The sequence below is a fragment of the Salvelinus alpinus genome, chromosome 29, assembly GCF_045679555.1.
Source record: "Salvelinus alpinus chromosome 29, SLU_Salpinus.1, whole genome shotgun sequence".
Taxonomy (NCBI): Eukaryota; Metazoa; Chordata; class Actinopteri; order Salmoniformes; family Salmonidae; genus Salvelinus; species Salvelinus alpinus.
Genome location: NC_092114.1, coordinates 35197321 through 35204793, shown reverse-complemented (window position 1 = coordinate 35204793; position 7473 = coordinate 35197321). Strand labels below are relative to the sequence as shown.

Below are 7473 nucleotides of genomic sequence, written 5' to 3'. Positions count from 1 at the left end.
TTCCTCCAGACGTGATGCTTGGCATTCAGGCCAAAGAGTCATGTCATGTACCTTTTACTGAGGAGTGGCTTCCGTCTGGCCACTCTACCATAAAGGCCTGATTGGTGGAGTGCTGCAGAGATGGTTGTCCTTCTGGAAGGTTCTATCTCCACAGAGGAACTCTGGAGCTCTTTCAGAGTGACCATTGGGTTCTTGGTCACCTCCCTGATTAAGGTCCTTCTCCCCCTATTGCTCAGTTTGGCTGCGTGGCCAGCTCTAGGAAGAATCTTGGTTGTTCCAAACTTCTTCCATTTAAGAATGATGGAGGCCACTGTGTTCTTGGGGACCGTCAATACTTTCCGAATGCACTGTCTATTCTTTTCCATTAAGATACCAACCTTGCCAGCATAATACCCGAAACTTCAGTCTCTCTAGCCTTCATGGCGTCATCGTAAACAAAATGTCCCCATTACCTGCATAGAAGAGAGATTAGGTTTAACAGGTGCACACACAAACATGCATGCAGGAACATACACACTTTGTGAGATTGAGATGCCGGGCAACCCATCCTCCATTACAGAGCTTACTACTCGCCAATGTTCAATCAACAATGAATAAACTTGAACTCAGTGTGAGGATCACCTTCCAGAGGAACATCAGATTCTGCAGCATACATTGTTTCAATGAGACTTGGCTTTCCTTCGACAACCAAACGGATTGTATACAACCAATGGGTTTTACAGTTCATCGAGGGGACAGAAAGCAGGCTTTCTCTGGCAAGAACAAAGGCTAAGGGCTCCATTCTATGATCAACAACAAGTGGTGCGACAGGGGAAATGTACAGGAACTTGCAAGGTTCTGCTCTCCCAACTTGGAATACTTGGTCATCAAATGTCGCCCTTTTTACCTTCCGAGAGAGTTCTCAGGAAATATCGCTAAATGCGGCAGGTAGCCTAGCGGTTAAGCTCTTTGGGCCAGTAACCAAAAACATCGTAGGTTATGTCACATTTTACATTGTTGGTCATGTCACACAGTTATGCCACATTTATGAACCCTTTATAAAGCATGACATACGGTTATAGATGATTTGTAAAACATTTGTGGTATTTATGAAACCTTTATAAACTGCGCGTCATTTAAAGCGGGACCATTATTTTTATTGTTTCTTTCACTTCCCTTTGGCTTGCGCTGTTGGAGCTCGGAGTTTAAGAATTTCACTGTTATTACATCTGCATCTGACTAATAAAATCTCTAAATCTAACTCACCAAAGAGTGGGAGCTAACGAGTTGGGAGCAGGTATTAATGCAGTCCCAGTCAGCTGGCTTGGTATAGCGCTGTTCCCTGGACCTGCCATGCAACTGCATAGATACTTGAAATTACTCTTATGCTACACATCCCTGACACAACCAAGACCCCAACAATACACAACAGTTTACTTAGGCTAGATCGATTTAGGATTCAGCATTACATTCAGACACACGTACAGTGATCATGGACACCACCCACTTCTTCATCTCTGGGATGAGTTTGTGCGCGATGTTGGCCTTATCCTGAACGCCGGTACGAATCTTGACAGTCAATGGAACATCCAGAACCAGAGGACAGAACAACCAAGTCCCTTTACATACCAGAACTGAGTTCAAGTAATATTTATTTTCTTTCAAATGCTTTGAGCGTTTTATTGAGCCTGCATCGAGTGCAACATCTCCAATACCATCGTTGAGCAAATAAGGAATTCGCTTACAGAGTTCATTCCTTGGATGATTTGCTCAAACTCGTTGGTGCACGTCATCAGGCCACAACCTCCGCCCTAAAGAAAGGGAAGACCATATTAATCATCTGTTTTAGAGGGATGGTTTCCCCAGACACAGATTAAGACTAATCCTGGACTAAAAAGCAAACTCAATGGAGAATGTCCATTGAAATACCTTATTTTGGTCCACACGCGATAGGTTCAGAAGTTTATACCTTCTTGCACACAAGGTCAATGGGACACCCCGAGTTGATGTCTACGTCGATGTTGTTGTTGAGTAGCTCTGTACATCTGGTCATTGCGTCAGGAAAGCATCCCTCCACCTAAAATTTTTAATTAGCAGACTTTTAGTACAGACCAAGGCCTTAAAGCTAGAATCCTTAGTTGCTACATTTTTTTAATGTAGCAACTAAACGCATAGATTCTTAAATAATATAAGTTGTAAATGCCTCATGAGCTTAGTTCAACTGCTGTACCTCACCAGAACCCCAAATATAAGCTTGTTTTACTCCAATGTTTTAAACAAAGTAAATGTAAACAAACACTATAGCCTCTAAACATGGTTAAAATTGTAATTGTATTATTTTATTATCATTTTGGCATTCTTGTCAGTCCTTGCATCCATAGCTCTGTCTATCCCTCAGCTTTTTACAAAAACATAGGTGGGGTGACTTTGTTATTGTTTCAATTAAGGATTTTACCTTTAAAATGTAACAGTTTCAAATACCTTTACTTTGAGCTCAAATTCCCAGGAGGACAAATCTGAAATGGACTAAAATGATCCCCATCTTTCCCATTCATTTCAGACTGAGGCAAATAGCTAGATCCACACACAAACGAGAGACATAGACTAACCTAAAAAAATGTCTGAAACTTTGGAGTGATCTACTACCACTTCCACGACTATCACTTTTAGAACCGGCATGGGGTGGAACAAGCTTAAGCATACTGCCCAGAACAAAGTGCAATGGACAGGAGTTATCGATGGCCTATGCTCCCTGAGTATTCAGATTATCATTGCTAATCCGGTTGAAAAAAAATACTAATCTAAGTATTACTTTCAGCCTGGTCTTTTGAGGAGCGCCCATTCGGACGACTGGCCCTGCAGCAGGTTGGTACACATGGCCATCTCCCCACGTAATGGCAGCGCCGAAGCATTTGCATATACGACGGAAAGGCAGGTTTCCACACTGAGAGGACTGAATACATTTTATTAAATCATTCTTAAATACATAATGAAGAACACAACACACAAAATCATAGAGTATATGAAACACAAAGTTGTGATCCTCTTTGGAGTATGGTTAGTATGAAATATCAAGCCATTAGACTGTGCACATTGGGTCGGTTTCCAGGACCCAGAAGAAGCTTATTCCTGGACTAAGAAACTCTTTTAAAAATAGATTTTCAGTTGAGCTTGGGTTTCAGTCCAGGAGTAGTAATAATCTAAGTCTGGGAAAGTGGCCAATTCTGTTCCAAGGACCAATTTACTGTTGTTAAGGGAGCAAGATACAGCTTGTCTTTGAAGTCCACCTTTAGGAAGAATAAAAAAACAATCTATTCATAAATGTACTATTTGGTTTATACAACCTCTTAATATTAAATGGGTTGTTAATATTTAAATGAGCCTAATATACAAAGTGCCACTCAGATCCCCGACATGCAAGACAAAATACCTTGCACTGTGTTTCAGACAAGCAGCTCAAACGTACCAGCTTCTTTTCATATTGTAGTAGCTTTATGACATCAGCATCAGTCAACGCCCAATGGTCTTCACTAGAGCCAGGTTCTCCTGGCTAACCTGCAATTTTTCAAAAGGTAAACTTGTCAAGGAAAAACTTCTAGACACGATAAAATAAATTCACAGCCATGGGAAGAGCTTCCCCCCTTTTAAAAAAATTATTTTTATTTTTTATCGCACAGATCTATTATATTTCCCAGCCAGGCAGTTTTTTCCTTGCCACTGTCACCAGTCACCTCTAATTGCTGAACCTCCAATGAGCAACAGTTATCAGCTATGGGAGAGAAAACATTGAACTCTCAGATAATTAACATGTACACCTGATCAGCATGAAAATCAGATTATAAATATTTAACAATTTAATGAATCCATTAATTTATTCTAACACTCTGCACCTGATAATCCTTACAAACTGTAAAGCTACTTGAAGTAGAGTTTGGCATTGAGAGTTGTACACAAAGAAAACTGACCAAACAAAAACATATGGCCAATTCTGCAGCTAAAAACAGTGAAATTACTGCGAATCAGTCGGTGATACATCACACCACAACAGAAGCAAAAGGGGAGGGACTTACCTGAATTTGTCCAATAGAAACTCTTTTTGTTGCAAACCATTTTCTGTTACAAAACATTTTGCTACGGTGTGTGACTAATGAATACAACCCAGGCGACATACCGTTCCCACATAATGGCAGACCCACCAAGCCTTACCGTTCTCTGCTGCTGCAGCCTTTTCCTGCTTTGTGTCCACCTTTGAAAATGGTCTTCATGTAGGCGTCAGACGCTGTAAAGGGGACCACCTTCTTGCGGAGGCGCCACTGTAGGTCCTTGTCCAGGCTATTCCTCACTGGCGTTCTCCTTTCCATGGCTTTCACACGCTCCTCGTTCACCAGGTTTTTGAGGTCAGCGCTGGTGTGGGCCCAGGCAAACTGGCAGCTCAGGCCGTAGTGGCACTTCCCAAAAGTGTCAGAGGTAGCAGTGCTCTCCAACGTCGGCGGGCTTGGAGTCCATGTTTATTTTTCTATTTTACTTTTATTTAACTAGGCAAGTCAGTTAAGAACAAATTATTATTTTCAATGACGGCCTAGGAACAGTGGGTTAACTGCCTTGTTCAGGGGCTTAACGACAGATTTTTACGTTAGCTCTGGGATTCAATCTTGCAACCTTTTGGTTACTAGTCCAACACTCTAACCACTAAGCTACCTGCCACATGTACACCACAATGTCATGGAAGAACTTGCATTTGTCGCCGTAGACACATTTGGTCTCACGCTCCTGGGGGGAAAAAAATATAAAATTGGTGTTGATAAACAATTAGGTCTACAGAAAACTCAATTGAGCATGCTCCTGATAGGTAAAGGAAAAGCATCACTGAATGACTTGGGGGGATTTATAAGATGAAAAGTCCCAGGTTGCATGAAAAGTAGTTGGCCCTTTCATCTATCCCCTAAAGTGGCATTCCTACCTGAATAATGGAAGGACAGTCTGTTTTCGTTGCTCGTGGGTTTCATGTGCGGCCTGGACTTGTCCTGCCCTCGCATTCGCTTGCTGTCCTGTTTCCCCGTCCTCTCCTGCTCATCCGGGTCCATTTTCATTTTTTTCTCTTGAGACTCTTCCATAGAGTCCTCTGCCGTCTCCTTTGGTTCTGCATCACCGCTGGCCTTGTCACCGTTAGGACCCTTCCCTTCAGAGTCCAGTAATTCATGGAACTGTTCCATCCGTACTCATGTCAGACTGGTGATGGTCTGGGGCAGGGGTGGCCAATTGTATTCACATAGGGCCATTGTGGGTGCAGGCTTTTGTTCCAGCCAAGCACACTTACTGAGTTTTAACGGCAGCTCTGCCTTTATCAGTCCCATTCATCCCATGCCCATGGCTTTCTGTGGGTATATTTGGGGTTGTCTCAGTCTCCATAAATCCCTCTGAAATAAACATCTCATTAGACTAATAGTGGCTAGGATAGGATAAAGTAATCCTCCTAACCCCCCCCTCCCCCTTAAAAGAGTTAGATGCACTATTGTAAAGTGGTTGTTCCACTGGATATCATAAGGTGAATGCACCAATTTATAAGTCGCTCTGGATAAGAGCGTCTGCTAAATGACTTAAATGTAAATGTAAATGTAATGATTAGTTGGTAAACTAGCTAGCATTATTTGCTAACGTGGCAGACAGTTGCTTGCTTGCTTGCACACTTAGAGTAGACACTGGGCTCAGCCTTTGGCTGGCTTGAACATGGGTGGTATCTTTACTTACAATGCATTATGGCTAGCTAGAAATCCATGTGTCCGCAACAGAATACTACTGCAATGTGTCAGTAGCACACATTCTGAAAAGCAATAACCATAGGTATTATGATAAACATTAAATGCACTATGCATTATATGGGTTGAATGCTGTAACAACACAGAATTAAAAAATGTATGAAAGACAAAGTCAACATTTTAGTAGTTCTTCAAAGTATATAAGGCATGTGACTGCTGAATACCAACTATCAATCAATTAGATCATGTATTTTTAGGCAGAGATACCTCGCAAAGCAACTGCTCTCCTCTGGATTGCATAAAATGTAGCTAGCATAAAAAGAAACACAGACCTGACAAGTGGGCTTGCAATAGATTATGGTCATTGTAGTTAATTACCACGTTTTCTGCGCTAAACTGTATCGAATATTTGGGCTTGATCTGATTCATCTCTGGTGAAACTTTATTGAGCTCACAAAAAAACTAAAACGAAATTCAATTCAATTTTTTGAACCAACGATGGTCAATTAGTACTTTAAAAACCGAAAGATAACCGAAATGTTCATCGCTGATATTTAAAAAAAAATACGGGTTTTTAAAAATTGTGTCGAGGTATTTTGGTATTTCAGACAACAGAGGACGCTGTTGCCTGATGAAGATTTGGGCTCAAAATAGTTACATGGCTTCACATCCATGGCCTGACGCCTGACTACACATCCCCACGCCCACTTGCCGAACGCAATTCGCTTCGGTGCCCCGCCACAACATTGTAGCAGATTCGCGGGGTAGCACCAACCGGGACTCCAAACCGGGTTCAGCAACTATCAACGCAACACCAGTTACGCCAAGAGATCCAAAGAGGTCGCTACAATAACAAACATCCTATGTGTGCTGGCATGATGTTACTGAGATGAACATACGTTAAATTACTTTGTGTGTGTACTGTGGGTGCTTCTGTATTCTCGGCACAGGTTTAAGCCATGTTATATTATGTATTCAGAGGCCTTTTCCCTTCAGCAGAAAGACCCCCGCTAGTGATAGTGGCTTACATTTAACATGAACCACTTCAGTCACACGAGGTAAAACTTTCTGGGGAACAGGTCTAGGCACCAACTTTGAAAAGGGTCTTGTTTTGCTCTTTCAAGAGAGAAATGGTAGGTTGTTAATCCTTCAGCCTGAATAATATCTGTAGGCTCTTGTTTCTCTGGCCTACAGTCCAGTTAGCCTTGTTTATTCAAGTGTACTGAACCAAAATATAAAAGCAACATGCAACAAGTTCAACTATTTTACTGAGTTACAGTTCATATTAGGAAATCAGGCAATGTAAATAAAAACATTAGGCCCTAATCTATGGATTTTACATAACTGAGCAGGGGCACAGCCTGGGAAGGCATCGGCCCACCCACTTGGGAGCCAGTTACAACAGATGTAACTGAGGAGTATTTATGTCTGTAATAAAGCCCTTTTATGAGGAAAAACGCATTCTGATTGGCTGGGCCTGGCTCCCCAGTGAATGGGCCTGGCTCCCAAGTGGGTGGGCTGATGCCTTCCCAGGCCCACCCATTTGGGCCCAGGCCCACCCACTCAGACAATCCCGCAGGTAAATAAACCTGATGTGGCGGTCTTAGGCTGCCGTGGTTACACGACATACTGCCAAATTCTCTACAACATTTAAGTCATTTAGCAGACGCTCTTATCCAGAGCGACTTACAAATTGGTGCATTCACCTTATGATATCCAGTGGAACAACCACTTTACA

At 42.2% G+C, this 7473-nt stretch overlaps 1 pseudogene; it reads right to left on the bottom strand.

The window, feature by feature from the left end:
• Nucleotides 1–225: 225 nt before the first annotated feature.
• Nucleotides 226–5388, bottom strand: LOC139558901 (tRNA-dihydrouridine(47) synthase [NAD(P)(+)]-like; annotated as a pseudogene).
• Between the last annotated feature and the right edge of the window lie 2085 nt (nt 5389–7473).